The sequence below is a fragment of the Cervus canadensis genome, chromosome 17, assembly GCF_019320065.1.
Source record: "Cervus canadensis isolate Bull #8, Minnesota chromosome 17, ASM1932006v1, whole genome shotgun sequence".
NCBI classification, from domain to species: Eukaryota; Metazoa; Chordata; class Mammalia; order Artiodactyla; family Cervidae; genus Cervus; species Cervus canadensis.
The window spans coordinates 22,270,522-22,296,535 of record NC_057402.1 but is presented as its reverse complement, the minus strand read 5'-3'; the positions used below and the strand labels follow the sequence as shown (position 1 = coordinate 22,296,535).

The 26,014-nt window shown below is 42.8% G+C and overlaps 1 long non-coding RNA gene across 3 annotated transcripts in view; it reads right to left on the bottom strand.

The window, feature by feature from the left end:
* The window catches only part of LOC122419619, a 42,837-nt gene extending 17,245 nt beyond the window's left edge, over window positions 1-25,592 (bottom strand). For 2 of the 3 annotated variants that reach the window (XR_006262940.1, XR_006262938.1), the window contains exons 1-3: window positions 24,930-25,592; window positions 2,745-2,842; window positions 2,292-2,582 (exon numbers count right to left, since the gene is read on the bottom strand). This is a non-coding gene — a long non-coding RNA (uncharacterized LOC122419619). Of the gene's footprint in view, window positions 1-2,291; window positions 2,583-2,744; window positions 2,843-9,235; window positions 9,341-24,929 lie in introns of those variants that run through there. The other variant, XR_006262939.1, reaches the window with a different exon arrangement.
* Window positions 25,593-26,014: the final 422 nt, after the last annotated feature.

The following is a 26,014-nucleotide window of genomic DNA, read 5'->3' as shown; positions in this document are numbered from 1 at the left end:
TATCAAAGAGTAGTCTGTACTTCAGTTTGTGCTCTCTTCACTATTTTATGAGCTTTTGGAAGGCATGAGCTGTGTTTCATTCGTCTTTGTATCCACAGCCCCTACATAGCACCTAGCATGCTAATGCAGGATATAAACTAAACTTACTCATGTAACTATATCCTTAAGAACGTTAAAGCAACCCTCAACTTAAAAGGCTGAAATCGAGGGTGTAAATTAAGAGGCACTTCCAAGTTTCTATTTAAGGATAAAAATGGGACTTACAAGATGCCAGGCCAGATGAAAATACTGAATATGGAGTAGAAGTTTCAAGGATGAGAATGTGTCTTCAAATCCAGTGACTGGGACATGTCACATAAGTGTTCTGGGCTATTTGAACACAGAGAAACTGAATAGTAAATGGAGAGGATGCCTGGAGGACCCCTGCCTGCTGAAGACCAGCCACGAGTGACTGAGACCAGCCCTAACTTAAAAGCCCAGCCCAAGATGCAAAAAAAAAACAAAAAAAAACGTTAAGTACACAGCTGGCTAAGAACCTGAGCAGATAAAGCAACTATACTCCAATAAAAATTAATTAAAAAAGAATCTGAACAGAAAGAAAAGCTGTGTTACGGTGTGTGTGTGTGTGTGTGTGTTTGATATGACTCTTATTCTCCTCCATCTCCATGCTCATGATAGCCTGTGTGAATGACTCCTGATCCTGCTCTATGACCCCCCCCCACATTTGTCGGGAAGACTGCCCAGCAAGTTGGGGTGAAAGCTCAGATCTGGTCCTAATGATGGCAGCTGTACCTCCCAGCTCATTCCCTCACCATCCCAGGGCTGCCCCCGCCCAGCCATCGCTGCCACCGCAGCACACAGCCCACAGGAACGTTCTCTTTCTCCACCAGGCCTTCACGTACCATCGCAGCTGCCACTGAGCTATGCAGAAAAGCCACGCTTGAAGAGACAGGATGGCGGGCGAATGTGCCACACACAGAACTCCCCTCAGCCCTTGTCCAAATACCTGCCTCTCAACAGTGAGTGAAAAGTAAATTGAAAGACCCTCTTTGGTTGTATCAATAATGTGACAATATCATTCAAAAATTGTAAATGTGTTTTTATCTAGCACTTTCACGTCAAGCAATTAATTTTACCAAAATTTATGAACGTTCACAAAGTACACATATGTTTGCTAAACTATTATTTGAGAAAGCAAAAAGTCTAAAAGAAAACACTCTAAATATGCACCAATATGGGTACCTTAGATCCATAATATCATATTACCTGATACCCTGTGCAACTGCTAGGAGAATGGGGTAGACCCACATATAGGGCAACATACAGCCAAAATACATTGCTAAGTGAATAAAAGGAAGTTCAGAAGAGTAAATATATTGTATGATGTTACTGAGATTTAAAAGAAGATACACTTGCTTGTGAATTAAAAAAATGTCTGTTAGAGGCCTCCTGGTGGCTCGGTAGTAAAGAGTCTGCCTGCCAATGCAGGAGACACGGGTTCGATCCCTGGCCAGGGAACTGAGATTCCCACATGCTGCAGAGCAACTAAGCCCATGAGCTGCAACAACTGAGCCTGTGCTCTAGAGCCCGGGCACCACAACAACTGAACCCACATGGGCAACTGCTGAACCCCACTTGCCCTGGAGCCTGAACTCTGTAACAAGAGAAGCCAGGGCAACGAGAAGCCCATGCACCATAGCTGAGAGTAGTCCCCGCTCTCCACAACAGAAAAAAGCCCGAGCAGCAACAAAGACCCAGCGCAGCCATAAATAAATAAATAAAATTATTGTTGTAAAGTGTCTGTTAATGTATATGAGAGGGAGTTTCTTGGAGGTCCAGTGGTTAGGATTCAGTGCTTTCACTACAAGGATTGAGAGGGCTAGGGGGAAAGAAAGGAACATTTTAAAACTTTATATCCTGTTTGTATTGTTTTTATAAGTAAAAAGTTCACTCATAACCAATCTATTATTTCTTAGGTTGCTATGGTATATAGATTTTATGGGGTTTAGCAATCATTTTTGAAATTTTGGTCATAGTGAACAATGACCACTTAAAAAATCCTCCAGAAGAGTTCTGTGTGGCTGAGGGAAAAGTTATGGTTGATCTCAGTTGAGGCTCGCAGACACAACTACAACTTTATGGACATACACTCAAAATCCAGGTCACACAGAGAGGTTAGGGAAATTTCCCATGGTTTCAAAAATCCAGGTGTTGAGCTTTCAGATTGTTGACGAGATTAGCAGTAATTTTAATATCACTCAACCACCCCCAAACTTAGAACTGACACTTACCTACACGCATCTTTCAAAGGATGCATTTTAGCTTTTACATTGTGTTTGCAACGAGATTTCCCATGAAGTTAACTTTAAAAATTATGAAAAAAAAATTGATCACATTTTACAAAATCAGGGAGAAGTGAAGAAGAAATGATGCTCCCATATTATGCAAGTGTCCTGTTGCTAAAGAAGAAACTGCTCAAGGCAGACATACACCAAGTGGTAGGTTCTGAGATTTGGTTTTTCAAATCCTGATCAGTGGAGCCATTCAATCAGTTTCTGTGTCTGATCCTGAAGAAAGAAAACCTGAGATGAAGCAAGAAAAAGAGAAAATGTCAAAGCAAGAAAAAAAATTGACAGTACAACTGGCAACAGACCCAAATATACGTTCCCTTGGGGCAAGGCTTTAATCAAGAAGCTTGAAAGTAGCAACATTTCATTTGAAATATCAATTTCCAGGTAACCTACCTTTTCCAAGATTTTCTGTAGCTAAGATGATGACATCTTTGGTTACTAATCTAACCAAGTTTTCCAGTGTCAAAAGTTTTATCAATTAGTCTTTCTCTCTGCAATACAGAAAAAGGAAGTTGTAGGGTATACAACAATAATTTAAATGCTTTATATGACTCTTCTTTTCTCTGGAATAGTATTTTGTGTTTGCAAATGTTCCTACCTCTCTTGGTACTAACATGGTAGGTCTATACTAGAAGGTAAATAAGACAGACAAACCAAGCAAACAGACAATTCCTCTTGCTGTGATTATAACCAGGTCTAGTTTATGGAAGTAATGCAAGCCTAAAATTCATAAACAATCTTAATAGATCTTTAGAACCAAAGCATACTTTTTAGGTTAGCCCCAAAACTAGCCCCAAATCTTCCCTTATAGCTCAGTCAGTAAAGGATCTGCCTGCAATGCAGGAAACCCGGCTTTGATTCCTGGGTCAGGAAAATCCCCTGGAGAAGGAAATGGCAACCCACTCTAGTATTCTTGCCTGGAGAATCCCATGAACAGAGAAGCCTGGCAGGTTACAGTCCATGGGATCACAAGGGTTGGATACAACTTAGTGACTAAACCACCACCACCAAAACTTTTGAGAACTTTCATTTTACAACTGAATGCTAAAGCACAATAATAACCTTTGAGATTTAAAAAAAAACAAAAAAAACAAGAGAGAGGCTGAAAGATCAGCAACTCAGGAAGGAATAATAGAAATTAAGAGAAATAATCAAAACAGCAAATATATCAATAATTGTACCTTTGTTTGCCTAATTCACTTATTACCAAGCAATTGTGTATGTATCCTCAGTTACTCAGTCATGTCTGACTCTTTGCAACACCATAGACTGTAGCCTGCCAGGCTCCTCTGTCCATGGGATTTTCCAGGCAAGAACACTAGAGTGGGTTGCCATTTCCTACTCCAAGGGGCCTTCCCGACCCAACCAAGCAAATAATCTTCAATTATAAAAATGAGTGTAACTATTTGAGAAATGTTTACTTCCACAAAGTACGTTCTAAGCATGTTTGGTAATTTAATTTTAAATACATGTTGTTGTATTTTGGGGTTTTAAGGCACTGGCCTCCAATATTTAGATCAAGGAATCTAGAAATAAATTATCTTGATAACTAATATTAAGTTATCCAAGGTACATTGCTCAAATTATTAGAAAGGTATGGCTGAAAGCATATTTTTGAACTCAATTATCCAGATAACTTGCACATAAAATCCAACCAAAATCCACAGAGTTGGGATACCTGTATATTCTGTATACACCTGTTTTGATATACAATGTTTTTTCCTTTGAACCACTAATCAAGTTTATTATGTGCAATTTCTACAATACAAGTCTATTTGCCCCAATGTCTTAGCATCATAGGACCCTCTCATCAGAATATTGGTTAGATTCCCTAGTGTGAATCACTTATCCAGTTGCTTGCCTGATTATTCATGTGTTTTTGAGATTTGTGAAATGCAGCAGATAAACAGGTTTATGCTGTGTGCAGCTTGGAGGGCAGCCAATGTCTGTCTGACTATCCAGTGTATTGACTCTCCTGCCTCAAATCTCTCTCATACAGAGAAGCTGTATTTTAAGTCTAAAATCAGTGTAGAATGCAATCCAGGAATGTCACTGCAGAAAACAGCAGGTGCTCATCCACTCATTTGCGGTGATTCTTGCAGAGAAGAAAGTGAATCAATGATTCACCGAATGGACAAAGAAATGTCACAGTGAATATTTGGAATAGAAGTCAAATGCGGTAAAAGAACATTCTCATCTAAAAATGTGCTCTTATTTTAGAAAGGAAAACCTCCCACAAGAAAATCAGGAATTCTGCTGAAGTGCTCTGATTGTACCTGCAGTAAGCAATAGCTCCCTTCTCCCTGCTTCTCCTGTTTTATTGCTTTTGTGTTGTACTTCTAAAATAAATATCAATAAATCATTGCAGTTAGATACTCTAATATAGACAGAAATGTACTTGACTCCCTACAGTCATTACAATTGGAGGGGACTCTGATTAGGATGCTTTACTTAATTAAGTGATATCGTCTAAAGAGAGTTCTTCCCTCCATTTTCTGTTTAACAGTCTTATAAAACACCAACAGAGGAAATTCATTCTGTTGTTTGCTTTCCTTATTGTAAATGGTTTCTTCTCATTCATAGTTTACAGAAGATGTTGTGTTAATGAAACGGCTAATAAGCCAAAGGCTGTGGTTCAGCTACACACAGAGCCTTGTTCAAAGCTGCCCAAGCCACACTAGACTTCAGAACATTTTCTCTCTCAGCCCTAGAAATGTATTCTAAAATTTATTTTTACAGCGTCTGTAACCTAAAATTAAGACGATTCCAAAGAACATTTTTTCCTGAGAAATCACACTTCATCTGGTCTATACAGGGTTCAGCAGAGACCTTCAAAATCTGTTTCTTTGGAAAAATAGAAAAAAGATGGGCAAAGAATAAGCAGTCCTTATGTATAAGATGCTATTTGTGAGGCACTTTAATTTTACTGAAAGAAGTCATTAAATTTGGATTGCCAATACAAATATGATTATATATGTTTTCTAAATAAAATGTTATTATGTTGCAACTGAACTCATCCATTTATTGTTTGTTTACCTAGTGCTCAAACACATGTTTTATTCATAGATGTCTGGGAGAAAAAAATTTTGCTTGATAATCACACCAAGCATATTTAACAAAAGCGATTCTCCTTTTATTAGTGAACAAGTTTAAGCAGAATGATTTCATTTTTTTTTTTTTCCATTTGGTTAATTCAGACTTGCAGAATCCTCAGTATACAGCTTTTGTTTCTCCGCCTGCTGGCTTTTATGCCTTTAATGTATGCATGCCTATCCACTGATGGGAAAATATCATTTCCTCCAAGTCTTCCTTTTTCCTTCTTGACTATACTCTCAGTTGATTTCTGGTTTTGGTTAGATTTCACTAGCTACTTCTGTCAAATCATATACAAGACAGTCAAACTGAATTTAAACTCTCCTTTACTGAAGTGAATGCGAATTCTAAATATATTTACTTATCCCTTTAAAAATAAATATCTGTATTCTCAAATAAATTTAAAATGTTAGAAAGTAGCCAAGAAAGTGAAGATTTATTAGTATCTATGAAATTGTTTTCATTAACAAATAAAACATTAACAAATGTTTTTACATTTAGCAACTTTCTATTAAAAAGCAACATAAATATAAGCACTCTCTCAAATGAAAAAGCATACAATATATATATTCTTGCCATAACACAACATGTAGCTAAAATCATTTAATGATCTTAATTTTTTAAATTCATTTGAGTCTCAAAATATAAATATGAATATTAATGAATCACATGCAAGGGGCTTTTAATTAATTTCTAATCTATTAGAGAAACTTTAAACCACTGCCAAGAACCTGAATTGTTTTAATTCCTTGCTTGTATATAGTTTGGTCATTTCTCAGGCAAAATAATAATAGCAGTAATAATAATCCACAATTGATTAATGAGTCAATTAATCTTATATGACTCTAAGGTTTTGGTTTTAAACTACATAACACTAGCCCCGCATAAAACCACTACCTGACAACAGTCTCAAGTTATATAGATTTTCTTAACTCCCAACTTTAATCAGCTTTACCATAGAAAACCAAAGAAAAACAAGAAAACAATGTGTCCCTGGACATGTTACCCAAAATGAATTCTAGAAGTTGCTTGTAACTGCTTTTATTTTTTTTTAAGGATGCTGTTTATTAAAGATTAACCTTACAGTAGTTCTAAAGTTCATTAGTTATTTTCTAATTTTGTAATGTAGATAATTTTTATAACTAAAAGTTTAGTGAGCCTACTTTCTATTAAACAAACTTCTTTATAGATTTCCTTAAAGCTCGTCATTTAAAAAGGTGCCTTTGTCCTGAAACTAAACATATGACATTCCTGTCCCCTAGGAAAATGTTTAAAGAATTGAATAACAGTAAGTAAATTCGGTTAGAAATTTTATTCCATCTTCCCTGCATTTGTTTACTTTTTAAAAAATAATTTTTAAAAATAAAGAAGGTGGCTCTTTTCTTAAGACTTCAAGATGAATGAGAATCGCGTCTAATGAAGTACCACTGAAGAGGAGCTGCTGAGTCTGGCAAAAGAATGTGAGTCCCATTTTACGTGAACCAATTATTTTTATCAAATGACGTTTCTATCTAAATTGTTTGCTTTAAGAAATAACAATGTTAGAGATAGCAGAGTTATTTTAATATATGTTTTAGAGCATTATTATTCTAATTCCTATAAATCAAATAAACTGCAACGGAGCCCATTTCAGGCTGTTATTTATTGAAACTGCTTTTCATGGAGCAGTGAACATTTGCAGCGAATGCTCCAAAGCTGGCAAGCAAATAGATCAGATTTTTAAAATGTAAACACAAATATTACTATGCATTTAACAGGCTCTATAGTCAGAAAAAAATTTACATCCTAACATAGTCTTTTCCTGTACTTGAAAGATGAGCATTCTGAAGTATTTCTCATCAAAGCTATCTGTCTATGTAAAGCAGTAGAAAGAGTAAATTTCCTGGAGAGAACTCAGCTAAGAGACACCCTTGGTAGATCAAATCTGTACCAAGAAGAGTACAAGAAACATTTAGTTTTAAAGAGAAGATAATTCTTCGAAACTATTTTTTTTGTTTCTACAGAAATAGATAGTGAATGCTCAAGAAAGAAAATATTCAGCAAAAAGCTTTTTTGGGGGAACAGAGAGAAAAAAAAAATCTTGTGTGATGTGATAGGAGAAAGTATAGAGACTGAAACAAAACAAACAAAACCCAAAAACAGTTAAACTCGGACTGTATTCTTCTAAAGCATGTCTCCTTTCTGTAAGAGATGACTGCAGTCTGAGGAGTAAATTACTGCTGTCAGTGAGTTGCACTTTATAAATATAGGGGAAGGGATCATCCACTCCTTTGGAAGACAATTCTCTTATTAATAGCACCAGTTTCAGAGCTATTTTTGCCTCTAAAAGGGGCACCTGCTAGACATTTACAAATTACCTTTTATAAGGGAGAAAAACTTATAAACTGTTGTCAAGACGTATACATTTCTGACTCCAGTTAAACATTTTTAACAAGCCATTTTACCAATGTTTTGAAGCACCTCAGTGGCCCCGAGGGAGGTCTACCTTTAATGTAAAAAGACAACAGAGAACCAGACACACACCCAAAAAATAAAATTATAAAATAAAATCAAACATAGGACACACAGGAAAAGAAAAGGGAAACACGTGTTGTTTATAATGAACAAACCATGAACTTCATGAAAATATGGCAAAAGCAATATTCGTGCCCTAGCAGAACAATTTCTGATGTATAATAAAGAAAAGTAAAACTTCTGAGTAGAACCAAGCACTGAATAAACTGTAGGAATATAACAGTGTTAAGTACTGCATATCCTTTTAAGACATAGTATGATATAAATGTTAATGCAGTTAACTTAGTTCAGCATTCTGTTAATATAAAAATAGCTATAATGTAGTACTTCATTATTTGTAATTAATCATTCATAAAATAATGACTCAACAGTCCAGGACAATCCCGGTCATGTTTCACAAGTACAGTAATCATACATAAATCATATAAAAACTCAAATTCACGTTTTAAATGTTATTTTCAAAATCAATATTTTTTTCTCATGTTCAAACGCATACAAAATCAAACCCCCCCAGCTAAAAAAAAAAAAAAAAGTTACTAAGATTATCCTCCTAAAACACTTACAGATCAACATTTGGGAATTTTCAAATCTTATTTTCACAGCAATAAAAAATAATCATTGAAAAGAGCAACTGAAATACATCATATATTTTAACGACTCATATTTATTTCTAGTTCTTTTTGCATCAAGGCTGTGGGAAATTTGTATTATGAAGATCAGATGGTGCACTGATGTGAGGAATGTTGCAAAGCATTCTGTTGATTGGTTCTAATTAACTGCAGTGCTCTTGTGTTCTCAGTTTTAGCCGGCACACACTACACAATGCCTTTTATTTTGCTTTGAATGGATTTTTACTTAAAAACAGCTGATCTCAATATCCAAAGCATTTTGGCTTTTTTTTCTTGAAATCTCTCAAAATTTTCTTGCAATATTTTCTTTTCAATTTTAAAAGATAAATTTGAAAATATTTCTAAAGCAGAAATTATAATCAGTTAAATTAACACCACTCGTGTGGTCTTTCACATGTATTTTGCATGTTCTATAGTACGTGATTACATTCTCAAACCACATTTCAATTCCTCTTTAAAAGTTACTCATCTGAGTGATGGTTTAAGCAGGAAATTCTGAAAAGCAATTTAGAGCATGCGGCTAATTTTTAATTTTTTTATTTTTGTAATCAGTCTACTAAATAGAGCAGAACTAAAACATGGGAACATGAGCAAGAAATGGGAAGGATTCCAGAACTAAAAGTATTAAACAAAATTCTTTACACTCACCTTTCTCTGATGATTTAAGCTCAAGCAGCCCTGACAGAGAGTGTCATGAATTTTCATCAACTTCACACATGTCATACATTTAAAAACATTTTGATTTGTCCTGGGCCCCCTGCATGTCTCTGGAGCATAGTAAGTGTGCTGAGCTGTTTGGTAGGTACAAACCCTATGAACTCCCAGAGCCCTGGAAGATATATTACTAATGTAAACAGGTCCTTAAGTGGGGGAAGAAAAAGGTCATTAAATAACTGGAAGCTTCCAAGGAAATGTTGAATTTAAAATAAGGAAAGTATTACTAGAAGCAGCGCATTTTAGGGCCACAGGTTTATCCATGCGTTAGTTTTCTGAGAATATACAGTTATCCAACCTGAGAGTCATTTCGGAAAGGAAAATCCACAACCTAAAAATCGAGCTAAATTATTAACTTAACCTAGTAGATATTGAAAGTGATTAGTCATCTTTTTGTTCACATGAGGATAAGATGTGACTCATTTGAGTGGAAATTCCACAGTTTCAAAACGGCTAGCAATATCCTGCTATTTCCAGGAGGAAAGCTGTGTTCAATGCAGGACAATAAAAACAGAATTTCGCCCTAAATAACAAATCCGGGATTATCTTCCAAATATTTCTGTCCCTTTTAAAACTGTGAAAAATCATTCAGATGAAGTAAGAAATAAACAGCAGGAGAGGTTAATAAGTGTGAACAAAGTCACAAGTCATAGAACAATATAAATATAGTAGCATTACAAATAACTTACACTGTGCCCTCACTTTATGACTGAGAAAAGTGAGAATCAAAGAGAGGAAAGTGACTCCCCCAAGGTCTTACAGAGACTAGGGAACACAGCAGGAGACACAATTGGCAGAACAATGTCTATAATACCATAGAGCCTTTCAACACGGGAACAGAGATGGCAGCTCAGGTGGATGTCAATCATCCAACTAAGTAAAACAATGAGCAATGCACCCTTGACCCCAAAAGGAATATGCAGTGCATACAAAATTAACCAACCATCTTTACCCAGTGTCAACAGTTATTTTTCTTTAAAAGGTGCCTCTTTGGAAGCTATCCTTATGCCTTTATTCTTTCCAGGGTTTGAGGATTTCTATCTATTTAATGAAAGGTAGTTCTCGTTAGCACTCTTACACCAAGCAGGCAGGTAAAAACAATGATCATATGGTCTCATTGTCACTAATTTGTCCCCACTTCCAATCCATTGTCCCGTCTACTGACAAGATGGTCTTTCTAAAATGCACAACTCATTATGTCTGAATTTTTTTCTATGGCTTTCCATGTGCTACAAGATAAATAATCTACATTACCTAGTCTAGCACTCAAGGGTCTTCAAAATGTTTAGCTGGAACCATCCCTTCAGTTTTGCTCCTGACATTCTTCTTACACTTTCTGCTTCAGGAATACAAACTAGATATGACTCCCTAAACTCAACATGCTCTTCACTGCCCCCAAGCCTTTGCACATGCTGTATCCTCCAGCTGGGATGCCTGATAAACTCTGCTCTCTCCTCAAGAGTGAACGCAAGTCTTACTTTTTCTCCTCCTGCCGAACATAGATGCCTCTTCCTATGGGATTCCACTGCATTTTTGCACAGACCTCACATTACTCCACTCATCGCATTGAACTCTGTCTAAATACATGACTGTTACCCCAAACACATTGTTTTTGAGGTCAGAGACATAGCTTTTTCTCCATGCCTAGTACTTTGCCTGGTGTAAGCCCTCAGTGAATATTCACTGACTGAATGAAAAAAATAAATAAATCACCATATTTTTGTCTTGTCACAAATCACCTAGTTCTTCTATATAAGGTCTAAACTGGATGTACACTGACAACAGGATATTTGTGTCAACCTCTGTTTTTGGTTTCTATCCACTGTTTGTTTTAAGCACAATTTTATAATCACCCTCTCACCGTAGAAAGCTGCTTTTGGCATGAAGGTGGTGACAAAATATCAACTCCTATCTGTGAATCAAGAGGAGAATTCTTGGGTAAACAGTGGGTCATCAGTATTCGAGATACAGCATAGAAGAGTTGTAAATGACAGTTCCTTTTATGGCTCCATTTCTTATTAGAAACACTAGTTGAAGGATTATCTGTCACCCCCTAAAACAGAAAATGCTCATTTGGATATAAACTGGAAGTGATATCAGTATCTTCATGCCAAGTGAGTCCTTTAAAAGAGGATTTTTAGTCTGAAACAAATGGAATTTAGATCTGAGAGTCCGCTTATTCAGGGTTCTATTACTGTTTAACTCCTTCCAGTCTTCGTCATCTTGCTGAGAAAATGCTGCCCAAATACTAATGTCCTCTCCGAGCCTGCTCAGCTGAAGTGGGGGACGTCCTTGGTACATAAGCACATATTTTGCACTTGAAATAATACCCTCACACTCATTGATAAAAGGCTTCATATTCAAAATAGAGAAGAATTTGCCAGTATGGTCTTCCCTTAACATGTATAACATCTTGAGCAGACTCCAAATCAATGAAGAGTGACTCCAGTAGAAGCTGTTTGGGCCAATAAAAGGCACAGGGCATCCCAACTCTGAACCTACTTCCAATGTTTTGATTATTGCCCCCACTGACTTCACGCCGGTGTTCCATTTTGCCCCAGAGCTACAGTCCCTACTCAAACGTGAGGGGTGCTCATAAGGACTAGAAGTTGGGAACACAGTTAACAGTAGCCATTGTGCCTGCATAACAGATTCCTCTTGGTCTTCGACCACCTTCCTTAGAGCAGCCCTCTGTGGCATTAATATTAACCACTAAAGTGAGTTCTTGAATTCTCTTCTAGTAGGTGAGACCACACTGGCCAGTTCCCACCCCCACCCTTTAACGAATGATAGGATTTGTGACCTTCTGGTCTCCTCACCACTTCAGCAGATGACTACTCTTTAGAAATTTAAAAGTCTTGAATGGCGGGTGTGCCATAGAAAGTTTAAGGCTGGAATGTAAAAAAGAGATTAACTCTGTGGATTTTCCAAGTCATTAATTTTTAGGGTTCATCTTGTGTTACATCTAAGCTTTGGGGGGGGGGGAGTTGTTTGTTTTAAACATTGCAGCATTACCTAAAACAGTTTTGTTTTCAATAGGCAGAGAAATGTGAGTCAGAGATTTCTCTCTTGCTAACCGGCACAGAATGGGGACACTTTTCTGTCATTCTGAGTCAAACCCACATAGAATTTTAACAATTTTTTGTTCATATTTTTAAAAAGGAAAAAAAAATGTTAGTAACACCCCTTTATTTTTACATTTTCATATATCAGAAAAAAATTACAACCAAGGAAATAGTTTCATAAGTTTATTCATTCAGCAAACTTATTGAATAACTATTACGTGCCAGTCACTACACAGGTGTTGATTAACAGCAGATATACAAAAGAAAAAAAAGAATATGTTTATTTTGACTTCCCTGGTGGCTCAGCTGGTAAAGAGTCTGCCCGCAGTGCAGGAGACCCAGGTTTGATCTCTGGGTCTGGAAGATACCCTGGAGAAGGAAATGGCAACCCACTCCAGTATTCCTGCCTGGAGAATCCAATGGATGGATAAACCTGTTAGGTTACCATCCATGGGGTCACAAAGAGTTGGACACAACTGAACGACTTTACTTTCGCTTTTGCTTTACAGCTCTAAATTTAAGAATGTGTATTCTGACTGTTATCACATCACATAAGCTTAAAATTTCCTTTTGTCCACTTGCTATCTGTTCACTTGGAAGAAAAACCTCTCTGGCAAGAAGTGTTAAGTCAATATGGAAAATACTCATCAGCATAAATTCCAACTTTTAACTTAAAAAGCAAGAAAAAATATATATATGTCTCCAACTTGGGTGGGACCAGTTGAAAGTTCCTCATAAACCCATAAAAGGACATAGGCTTTGGTTTCCTTGAGGGTTTCTGAAATGAATCCATTACATTAAAATGGCTCTTAGTAGCAAGAGCAAGTAATGATTTGCATTATAAGCTAATAAAATGGGGGATTAGGCATATCTGTACAATAAGATCTTTTTTATTCACTTTTATAGAGATTCTCTCCCTATCCCTGCTTAAATGAACTTGGAAGATTATTCACCATTCAGTATTGCTTAAATTATAAGGCACCAATCTGTCATCTGGTTTTTAAATATTTTTCCCCTTTGGTAATGTAGATGAGTAATGTCTATCTCCATTCTTTAAGAATACACTAATATAATGACAGTCTAATTTTGAAAAAAAATTAGTTTTTCTTAATATCTCACAGCTAAAGATTTCCTGACATATTAGAAACAGAATATTCTTCCAAAATACACTTTTCCAGCCATCCTGAACATTCATAGTTCAGTGAATTGTACTTTTCATTCCTGTTCAATAAGTGCTACAAGTCCTCTCACATAAGCAAATCTCCTGGAGAAGACTTGATTGATGAAGTCAGTGTACTTGTCACGGTGTGTGTTAAGTCACTCAGTCGTGTCCAACTCTGTGTGACCCCATTGACTGCAGCCCGCCAGGCTCCTCTGTCCATGGAATTCTCTAGGCAAGAATACTAGAGTGGGTTGCCATTCCCTTCTCCAGGAGACCCACTAGATCAGTCATGGTACTCACCAGTAAAAGTGATGGCTTTATCGTCAATCATGATAGTTATAGATCCCAGAGTCACTTCCAGTGTAAAAGTATGAGAAAAGGGCCTATCCTGCCAACAAAGGGAGCCTAGAAAGTTTTGTTTCACCCTTGTGACTCTTTCATGCGATATTCCTAGATTTTACATCATCAAGGTAAGAATGAGAGAGATGTATTTTGCTTTTGCAATTTTCCAATATGCCAAATACCTACTTGTTTCAATTTAAGAAAGCAAGAAAAATATTTTTATACATTTCAATTTCACTTTGCTCTGAAAGTTGAGTACTTAGATCTTATCAAATTAGCAACAATTTCTCTAGTAAAACAAATGTGAAAAGCCAGAGGTTTGTTCTATGGACAGGAAGTGATAATCCTCCAAATTTCCCTAAAGGCTCTTGATTTATTTTCCCCTCTACTACCTGATGAGGGACATTTTTCCTAATTGTTGCTCCCTGTTAGTAACGAAAATCCTATTTCTGTTTGTGGCAATTTTCAAAACTGAAGCTATCAAAGAATGCGCTTATAACTTACTTTCCAAGGAACCTGCTTGAGAGTTTCTGTACCTAAGTCACTTCTTAATATTCCCCTCCCTGACCTTCCTACAAGTGAATTTTCCCAGAGGAATTTATTACATATATGAAGAATTTAGAAATGGATCTGCCTGCTGCCACTAAAGTTTTCCTGGTTCCTTCTAGCTACTAAGGGATTACATGACTGATTCACTCCTCTCCTTGTCTCCTGGCAGCTAAATGGGAATATTGGAGAGCTGCCAGAAGGGTAGGTAGCCAACCTGCTTGCCCTTGATTGAGCCTGCCAGCTTTTTAATAACAGAAGTAGGGTCAAGTAAGTGAAATCACAAACTGAGGAGAGTATTCTGAGAATGCAAAGGCAGTTAATGTCCTTCCAAACCTCGGATGGCTGGCAACCCTTGGCAGAATAATCTATGATTTGTGGCACCTGACCCTTCCACTGTGACTGTTAGCTGTGTATTCACTAGAAACATATTTACAGAATCTCTCCATTAGCAAAGATGGCTAGTGTGTGATTACCCAATTGTCATGGTCACACTAGGATTTTGATACAGTCCCTATTCACAAAAGAAAAACTGCACTAAACTGCACACAGGACTCATTTAAAGCAGGGATCCTCAATCAATAGATCAAGACTTCTGGTAGATCTCAAAGAGATTATCACAGTCTGGCTCCCCCTCCCTCCCCACCCCAAGACCACATTCCCACCTCCCCCCATCCAAAGGCAAGACAGAATCTCCTTTATTCCTTTGAACCCTTAAGAATTCTTAATAAAGTTAAGAATAATTAGCTATAAGAATTATCCAAAGAGATGAGACTGTTTAAAATAGACTCCACCTCAGAAAACACTGGAAGAGAAAACTACTTGTTTAAACTAGCTATCATTGCTCACATTTATGTAGTACTTTCAGCAAAGTACTTTTTCCTCATTTAAAATGCTTAATTTACAAAGGCAGAGCTAGACTGTAGGCTGGCTTTCCATCATTACTAGAATCAAATACAAAGAACATTTAAAAAATTTTTTTTTCTGGTCTGCGGCAAGTGACAATGACAGCACTTGCCATTAAAAAGTTTATTGGGAAGTTTCAAAAGTGGTATCTCCCTGCTCCCTTTGCAGATATATAACATTGAGGTCTAGGCACCAGAAAATTCTTCTTGTTTACATTCCTATGTTGGCCGGCTCCAGGGTGCATGAGAAAGGTGAAGCAGTCAATTAGGGAACTGAATCAGACTCACTGGGAGCAAATATGTGGTCGTGAATCAAAACACAAAAATCCCGATAAACCGAAGTCACTGGTATATGTCTCCCAGATGAGATGATCTGAGTGACAAAGTCGCATCGGATAAATAAATGAAGGCGATAAACTCATCACAGTTCAAGAACTACTACTAAGGTGACCTGATCTGATAGTAACCGCAGGCGACCCTGGGGAACCGCAGTGGGGTGAAACGCCCTGAGAATCGCTGAGATCCTGCCGGCCCGGCAGGGGATGCCCGGAACCCCGCGTTCTGGACCGAGCCCGCCGGAGAGAGGCTGGAGGCCGCCCAGGGCGCTCCGGGCCTGGACGCTGGCCGGAGCCAGGCAGCGAGGCCCCACGCCGGCCGGGCCGGTACGAGGGCGGAGGAAGCCGGAGCGCGGAAGAGACCACCGTCCCTCTCCCACGTCCAGGCGCTGAGGGGCCACAGTGCATCCCGGGAGAGAGGGGGGTGAAGGAGCAGCGCCGGGCCACGCAGCGGTTGCAGTAACCGCGCCGCCTGGCAGTCGCGCCGGGCGCCTTAGAAGCATCGGCTCCACCTCGGAAAGCCGGACGCCGGCCCCGACCGGCGCCTGCTGCCCGGAGCTCGCGCGGGGACCAGCAGGCCAACCAACGCGGGTGGGAAAGCCCCGCGCTCCAGCGAAACTGAGGAGCCCAGTCGGGGACTTGGGGACGCCCCAAGAGTTTGGGCGCCCCTGGAAGCAGGGAGTCATCTCCACGCGGTTCTTCCCAGGCGACCTGAATTCAGCCCTGAGAAGAAGCTACGGGCATTAGCGTGGCCACAGGGGAAGAAAGAAGAGTTATTTACATGGGGGGAGGGGCGGGTGGGAGGACTAGGAGGAAACCTTGCCGAAAAGAAATCCCCCATCACCACCAAAACCGATCCTAAGAAGTCCTGAGGTTCTTCGCCTGGAGGTTTCACTTTAAAAGCTGAAGAACAAAAAAAAAAAAAAAAATTATTCCACTGCTTTTAATTGAAGTAAACAGTGCAACAAATCCTAACTCAAATATGATTGCAGTGAGATTAGGGTCTAATTGCTTAGGGTTCAGGTGGAATCTGCGGGCTAAATCCTACAGGGCCAATCTGAATTTCACAATCATTCTGTCAAAAGGAGAGCGCTGAGAGCCCACACGCTTCCTAACAAGTCATTTTTAACAGTTACAAGCTTCGCACAAAGACCACACAGGGCGTCTAAGAGATGCAAATCTAATCCCTGGTCATTCTACAGGCCTTCAACAAAGATGTGCTAAACCCTAATAGAAAAGAAATCAGTTCTCTGTCACCAGCCCCTGGTAAAATCTATTAGAGAATGGACATAGCCGCATCTACAGCAGTTGCTGCAAAGGTTAAGGACAAGTACAAATAAGAGGGACCCAGTTTTGTTTTCCGTGTGAAATATCGGTCGAAGCTAACCCCAAATGAGTGACGGGATTCGATCCGTGGCTTCGCATTCATTTGAATGCTAGAAAATAATAATAATAAATACACGCATTAAGACTTTCGAAGACTCCGTTTCTGAATTTTAGGAGATGAAACAAATCCCTGCCCCCACCCAAAGTTGGACGTCTTTGCCTCCGAAATTATCGAAGAATATTAACGGAGGTGAGAGGTCCAGGAGGGAGGACCTGGGAGTCTGGAGCCGGCTGGCCGGCCTTTGCTTGCATGCGATGCCTCTTCATTCGCAGGAAAAAAACCCGACGGCGGAGCCGCCGTGGGGCCGGGGCCCGGGATGCGCCACGCCTCCGGCCGCTGGGGCCGAGCGGCAGCCGCGCTCGGCCTGGGTCCCTCTCCTCGGTCCCTCTCGAGGGCTCGGGGAGGGAAGGGGCGTGAGGCCTGGTGCCTCACAGGCCGGGAAGCATCTCAAATGTGCCCTTCTGCAGTCACCGAACACATGAGGTCCTCACGAACAGTGTCATCATGCTGAGGTATTAAAAGAGTTAATACATTTCCGCTCAAATGTATCACACTGTGCGCGAGACCCTTTAAAAAGGGAGGGCCCCGGGGAATCCAGGGCCCTGGGAGAAGCCGGCAAGCCGGCTGGGCGAGGGGAGCAGGGGATGCCGGCCGGTCACTGAGGGTTGAGGGGATTCCCTTCTCTTCCCCGAGGGGCAGAGACCCAGGGGACCCGGCCAGCCCTGGCCCCTTCCCGGGCTGCGAGCGCCCCGTACAGCCGGGCGCGCCCGGGTAGAACCTGGGGAGCGCGCTCCTGCACAGACGTAGTTCTGCCCGCAGCGCGTTCTCCGGGGTCACGGGGAATCGACCGTCCCCTGCGACCCGCCTTCCACCAGGGGAAGCGGCCCGGGACCCGAAGGCAAGGGTTGCGGGGCGGCCTGGGATCCGAGTCCCAGCGGAATAGCCCTGCGGTCCTCCCAGGCGGCTGGGACTCCCTCCACGTGGCCCATCCTTCGAGGCTGCGTCGAAAGGACAGCGACGAGAGGGGGCGCTGTCCAACAGTCAGGGTCGGCAAGCATCAATTTTTCGGAAGTCCCTTCTCCACCTGCAGGGAGGAGGGCTGGGGCACTTGTACGAAGGAAAACATTTTTGTATGTTTCCACGGAAGTTTCCAGAAGCCACTATTTCCTCACCGGGTGGTTCCGCCCTCTGCCACCACCCTTTCCCGCAACCTTCCCCCGACCCCCATCAGATCTCTCGGAATTTGCTCCTCCCCGGGGTTCACAGCCCGGAGCTGGCCAGGATGGAATTTGGAAGGCGAACTCCAGTCCCTAGCCCCTTCGCTCCGTAGCCCTTTAATTGGCTCTGGCAGAAAGTCTCCATTCGTAAGATATGCCTGCAGGGAAGGAAGGGGTTGTTAGATTCGCCTCTCAGTTCAAACACGGAACACCATACACAGACCTGTTCCCTCCTCAGCCCATTCAATGCCTGCCCAGGCCAGGCGTACCTATGCTTTAGGTGGGGGCTGTATTCCTTCCTTCCCATCTACTGACATTAATTGGATTTCTCGGCGCTTGCTGCTTCTCTTTGCTTTCCTCATTTTTCTCGCTAGTCCTCTGATAGGCTGACCTTGGCGGTTCTCTGGTCTCCTTACCCCCCAACTGGCCTCCCATATGGGTCTTGCTGGCTTTCGTTCTTTATGACTTAGCACATCCACTTTATCTGCTTTTCCTTTTAGTACTGACATTAGGAAAATGATACCGGATTACCTATGAAGTAATACTGCATCTATGAGGCTGGAATTGGGCAAGTACGCAAGGAAAAGGTAGGCACTGAAATGAAAAGAAAGAAAAAAAAAAACAGAAAACGAGGAGGATGAGGAAACAAGGGGAAAGTAGATACTGAAGTCACTTTGGGCTACAAATACAAGAATATGATATTTCCTGCAGGTGATCTTTGGGTCCTAAGGAGAGTCTGCCACATCAGCCTTGCAAGTCAGGGACAGAACTTTCTGAGTAAGGCAGGCTGAAGTTTCCTCCCCCTGACTAGGATTGCTGCGGAAGATGGGCCAGCAGTTCTAAACGCTGTATGCCTGGTCCCCAGGGAGGTTCAGGAGGCCGGGAAGGAATTATCACGTATAGACCTGTGCTCCTAGAAATGGTCTGTAGTCAGCATATCTCTATGGGGCTGTCAGGTGGCTGAAACTTCCTGCCAGGAGTCTGCTCTGGCTCTCTGACTCTTTGGAGGGCTATTCCTGTGCTTCCCTTCTGACCACCCAGCCAATGCCCTTGGGTGGATGAGCTACTGCCAATCACGTGGACTCTTTGTGAGCCCATGGACTGTAACCTGCCAGGCTCCTCTGTCCACAGGCATTCTCCAAGCAAGAGTACCGGAGTGGGTTGCCATGCCGTTGAGTCCTACTAGTCCAGCCCCACCCTCCCCTCCTGTCAGTTGTATGAGTTCCATCCTCCTGCTTTGCAGAATCCAGAGTGTGGAGGCTCCCTGTGGTAGGAGACCTGTCCTGCCCCCACCCCTTGGCTCAGGGTGAACCTGTGCCTGCAGACCCCTCTTGCTTATCCACAGAATGAGTCCTGGAGGGATGGCCGGATGGGGAGGAACCTACAGAGTTTACAGCTGGTGTGTGCATGTGGGATGTCTTTAGATCTGTGTGGTCCCTATAATTTGACATCTGTTAAAGAGAACATCTCCCCTGGAGGAGGGCATGGCAACCCACCCCAGTATTCTTGCCTGGAGAATCCCCATGGACAGAAGAGCCTGGGGGGCTACCGTCCAGAGGGGTCGCAATGAGTCAGACAGGTCTAAGCAACTAAGCACAGCACAGCGCAAAGAGAACACCCAGGCTTTTGGGATGAGTTTTGCAGAAAATTGAGCAGCCCAGCAGGCACTGTACAGAATCTCCACCACACACACAGCCCACCCTGCCTCCATCTATGGGTTCTCCTGAGATCTTCCCGGAGGTGAAAATGCTTTGCAAGGACATCTAAAAACACAACGCCTGCCTAAGAGGCACTATCTTGAGGTTAATAAATTATCTCCTTGCAACAAAAAAATGGAATCGACATTAAACACACGCTATTATTAGACCGAATTTCAGCCTAATACAAAGTTCCGTTAGATGTTGGTATCTGGGCAGCGACGACGGAATCTCTTTTCCTTAGAACACTCATCAGGGAAAAAGCAGCAGTTCGCTGGCTTTGTTTGATTTCACTTGTTCAAAAAAAGGTTGTACGGTAAGATCGTTTTAAAAATCCCTTCAGGTTAGGGTTTGGATCATCGTCGTAACCCAGTGAAGCTAATACATTCATTATATAATCTGGGGTCAAAATACACGGAAAATTTTTTCTCAGCCGCACACCAGACTTCTTGGGGAGCTTTCCAGAACGGGTTGGGGGCCGGGTGGGCAGGCGGCGCTCTGGTCCCCAGCTAGGAACCGGGTGGAGTCACACAGGCTTGGGGATGGGGGAGAGGCTGGGTGGGAGGAGAAATTGGGGCTTTGGGCTGGGCGTTGGGGGTGGGGGAAGCCGCAGTGGGCGGGGTGCTGTTTGCTACCGGGGTTGGAGGGGAGACCTGGGGGGTGGGGAGAGCTGAGGCCGCCGGCAGAAAGGGGCGGAGGCGGGGTACGGCGCGGTTTGCGGACTGCTGCTTCAACTGATCCTAGAAACCAAAACTTTCTACAACGAGAGACCATAAAACAGCTTGAGATTTTAAGTGCCCACCCTTCTAGCTGAGACCGCTGACAACCAATACGAAACCGCGGGGTCGGAATGGAGCGAGGCGGGGGCTCGGGTCTCCGGCGGTGAGGCTGGGAGGCCTCCGAGCCTGCCCCTGGGTTTAGGTGGCAGCTCACCGCCCCCGTCGCGCTCGGGAAGGACATCGTGGCTCCAAGCCGCGAATCTTGGCCCCAGACAACCTCTTCAGGCAGCCCTTCCTTAAAAACAAGTTTGAATTTTTCATCAAATCTTTTCCCCGTGTGCTCTTCACGAAATGCCTGTTAACCAGCACCTAGGAAAAGCACTAACATGGTTTTTGTCACTTTTCCTGCCGGCTCCCCGCCCCACCCCTATCATGGAAGCTCGATATTCTAAGCAATTAAGCTATATATTCAACAGGAATATTCGATTAAAATACATTGGGACTAGAGGCTGATGCATAAGGTCTGAGGCTAGAAGAAAATATTTAGTGCTTGCCTGTAGATTCTGTCACCCATCATCCGCTCAGAAAGCGCTCTGAATCTTTCAGCGTGTCCGGCTCTTATGATTGCAAATGGCCCTGTTTTCAAATGGAAATAAGACTTGCAAACTGATTATGTGTATTGAATCGGAATCACTCACTAGATCCTCTTGTTTAAAATGTATTGAAAAAAGGATGATGGCTGCAGACCTCTGTAACCAGCTCCCTCTCTTCTTAGGGAGGTCGATCTATTTTGCAACTTTTTGCCATTTGAGCATGTTTAAGCTGGATAATTATGTTGCCCTTGTGTCACTGGCCCAACGCAAAGACATGGTACACACACTATCTCCTATTCCGCTCCTTGGCCCTGCTTACTAAAAGCACCATCCCTTAAACACCAGATACACCAAGACACACCACCCACTCATCCACCCTGCCCCAATGCTTCCATCTAAAGACCAGCTCTAACCAGGGAGTCTCAGCTGTCACAAACACCAACAGAACCTCACACACTTCCACTGGGCACAGTTGTTCCTCTCTTCTCCCCTCCAGTCTCCTCTCCTTCCTCTCTCGTCTTAGCAGTGATCAAAACCACAAACACACAAAGCCCCAGCTTCCACAGACACCCAATGAACAGAATCTAAGTACTCAGCCATGTTAAGAATTTTCAACAACTAATTTTAGGTTGGCATGACATTATAGTTGATAGAAAACAGTTCATACAGGAAGGTTAATGTCAACTGTTAGGGATACATGATGGTCCTTGTATGGGACCATTGATGTCAATGATTTTCTCTTTACACCCCTTCCCAATCCTGTGCTAGATGATGGCTGTGGGTGAGTTGGCTTTTGTTAAGTATTTGCAAAGGTTCTCCTGTTTGATTTGCAGACAGACATCAGAGTTTTACCCACTGTGTGAGTTGTAGGTATGACACACTACAGTTCTTCCAAAATTTACTACACCCTGGCCTCAGCCTCAACAGTCCTACCAGGGAGCAGTAATCAACATTTCAGTGACTATTGCAGCTTGGTAAGTAGTAAGGAACTGGCTACAGTTTCTATTTGCCCTGGCCAGAGGCAGGGATGTATGCTCTGTGCACACCTGTTGTGCAAGAGTTGCAGTTCTTTCTGAAGCACACTCTCACGGGAAGGAAGAAGCCAGTCACTGCCCAGAACCACCCACCCTCCTTTAGACTCCAGCCAGAAAACAGTGCCTTGCAGACCTAAAGGCACCAGAGTGCCCCAGAGGGGAGAGAGGTTTAACCCTCTAGGCTTCAGAGTCTCCTCTGAAAAACCTGCCTGAAAAAAATGTCTGTTCAGAAACCTGGTGCTTTGGGGGCACCTCAGGGGCCCCTAACTTGGAAGTTCTCTCTATACAAAGCCATAGCCAGATTTGTTAAACCATTGCCTTGGTCTCCTAGGGTAGAGGAATCAACTTACGGGGACCAGCTCTTAGTCCTCTTCATATCATTACGGTAATTCCCAGTTTTATATCTGTGCTCCAGCGCACACACCTAGCCTTGTGTGTGCCCAGATCAGGTAAATTGGTAGCACACAGACCAAATAAACTCTTGTCTTCCTAGAGCTTTGGACACCTTCACACGACCACACTGGTGCTAGGTAAGGTGGAGGCTGGGCCGTTCTGGGTGACTCTTCCACAGGATGGCTCCAGGATGTAGCACCCAGAAAAGGGTATCCAAGGACACTTTTCAGGTCCTGACATCTTTTGTAGGAATGACATCATCAACAATCACCCCAAACCCTAGAAATGCAAAGTTTAACACTTCACTGACAGCCAGGTGTTACTGACAATTCCATGTAGCAATCAAAGACTGGACTAGCAGAAATGTACAAGATGTACAAAATGGGGAAAGGAGGAGGGAAAGTTTGTCTTTTTGTTGTCAGACTCAGACCTGCCCTCTTATTTCCAGTGCTCTGTGAGGGCCAGAAGAGGGGGAACTGCTAGGGGCAGCAAAGTTTCCATCGGTTTTTGTTAGTATGAACGGTGTTCATACTAATGATTTCTACTAGTGGATAATGTAGGTGAAGCATATGACAACAACAATTTTTGTTGTAGATTTCTTCAAGAAGTCTCATCTACAGCTGCGTGTCTCAGGCAACAAGTTCATTTTCTTTAAGGACAAATTTTAATATTTTCCCCCAAAATAATTCTGTGACATGAAAATAAATTAATATTCCAATTTGAAGTGGGAAAAAGCTAACAAAGGTTTCTGTTTACTTGATTTTCTTAAGGAAAACTGTTTCATGTGACCTCTTCCTTGAGATAGTAAACACATTCAACTTTCTTACATCTAATGGTTTCTATAAGATCCCCTACTAAGAAAATCCTATGTTAATTTTTTCTTTTTGAAGATTTTATAAAGTAGATACATAAGATACATACACATGTACATATATATCTATAATACACATATAGACAGGTGTCTTTTTTTCAGACAAGTTGTCTTATGCAGCCTATGTACATGTGGACAGTCAGATGTGAATATTGTATTGGATAAAAGAACCCTCTTTAACAAAGTCTGTTACTGCCTGTGGTTTTTTTTTTAATGTTTGTTTCCATTTCAAGCAGAACACTAACAGTGTCCTGCAAGTAACTAAAACAGAAATAAAACAAGACAGTCCATTTAAATCTCAGCCTTTCCAAAACTTTGTTACAACTCAACTAATAACAAAGATGATACACGTTTAGGAAGCAGAGACCGAATGGCAAACATTATCACATGGGAAACCTGGGGCTGTGCCTAGATGCCCTCCGAGTAGGGCATTAGGTCACTATCAGAAAGAAATGCATCCAGCCACTCCAACTGTGGCTTCAGAGGAGGCAGAAGCTGTGCTATCAAGTTGCTGAGACTGGCTCCTCCTCTGTTTCTTTGAGAATCATAGAGGAAAGTTTAGAAACACAACTACTTGGAGGGGAGATGACATTCAGACCTGGTCCTCCCCTTCAATAAACACATTCTGTCCTGTACTCCCATCCACACCCGGTTCCTTCAGCGACTTGGATGGACAGGCTTGCCACAGAGGGTGGTTGGTGACTAGGACACTTTCCTGAAGCTACCTGCCAAAGGGACACCAGAAAACTTTCCGTGCTCCAAGTTGAGGCGGAAGCCCCAAATTGAGGCCCATAGAGGATGGCCCGAAGTCACAAGAATACATTTGCACAACCACAGGCACATCGGTCAGAAGGCAGGGAGGACCAGAGGGAGGTGGTATCCAGTATTTTCTAACAGGGAACTGATCAAGGAACACATTCAGTCTCATCCTTCCCAATACTCGAGGCTGTCGCTTTCCATCCATTCTGAAAGACAGCAGCATTTGAAACAAACCAGCTGGCAAACCATGCCCAAGAGCCACATCATCTCAGATTCACATTTCTCAACAAGCTTTCTAGTTCTCAGCAAATAATATCCTCCATCCTTGGCTCCCCCGCCACCCCCCCAACACACACACCAATCATTGGGGGGAGGGGAGAGTGATGTCTAGAGAGACTGGTGGCATCAGATCAGAATTCAAGGCAGCTTCCCACAACTCTCTTGTTTATAGAAAATGAATGTCTGCCTGGCTTGCTTTTAGTTCAGGAAAGGGGTCAGTCTTTATCAGCAAGGTTCACACAGATCCTGGATCCCCCCCACCTCCTTATCTTAAATTGACCCGCTTTTAAGATAAAGCCATAATAGAGAAAGCATTGACCTTACCTGGTCCCTATTGAGTTGGAAGTCAGAAAACCCCGCTCTCCTCTCCTCTTAGCTCGGGTCGCCTGAGAAGAGACTCGGCGCTACCTTTTGTGCACTCGCGACTGGAGAAGGCCGCTCATCCGCGCCCAGACGCCCGCAAGCGCGCTCTGAGAGTGTGCGGCCTCTAACGTCTGAGGCTTCTTCCCTGGCGTCTCAAAATCGGACACCCCAGTGCAGAGCCCTAGGCCTGTCCCCGCCCCGGGAGGATTTCAAATCCCTTGGAAGGCTCCCGAGCCAGTCTTGCCCTTAGAAAGGCCAAGCCCTTAAGCAGTGGGAAGAAGAACTGCCTCCGGCGAAGCCCTTGGAAGTGGAGCGCGCGGGGCCTCCCGCGCCTCCAGGAGTTAGGGAGCGTTTCTTGCGGAGTCGGCTCCGGCCTGGCTCTGATTTCACTCCTGGGCCCTCGAGTTACTTCCCACCGACCCGGCCCGGGTCCCAGAGCCTCTGTCCGGGCTGCTGACGCATTCCCTGCCCCCTCCCGCCTTCTGGGCCTGGAGCACTCCAGCTGTACCCGCTTGTGTCCCTGTTGCGGGGTGGCGGCAGGCCGGCCTCCCCCTTCTTTCCTGCTCAGAGGATCTCTGTCCCAATCTTCACGCCGCCCCCAAGCCCGGCCAGGCCAGCTGAGAGGGTTGCTTTCCTGCCTCTCCGACCCACAACTCCGGGCTCCCAGGCTGGGGCGGGCGTGGGGGAGTCGCTTTGGGATGCTAAACATCAAACAAGCCAGGCCTGGGGTTTCAGGCCCTGAAGCCACTAGAGCCGCTCTCCAAGACTCTCCAGAAAGTCCTCGTGTTTACATGGCGGGGTTGGGGGTGGGGAACAGGAGGAAGGGGGGTGGGATGCCGTCTGCAAAAATCTCCCCCATTTCCCGCAGCAGCCGTCGGGACCTCGGGATGGATGGGGTGCTTAGGTGGCGGCGCTCAGCTCCTCCTGGATCTGGGGGCAAACTGCGCGGCCCCCACGCGTGGGGAAGTTTCCCCATTAGGGACATCCCCAGAAAGCTGAGTTCTTCTTAGCAGAGACCAGAAGCTCCCCGGGCCAGAGATGCTGCA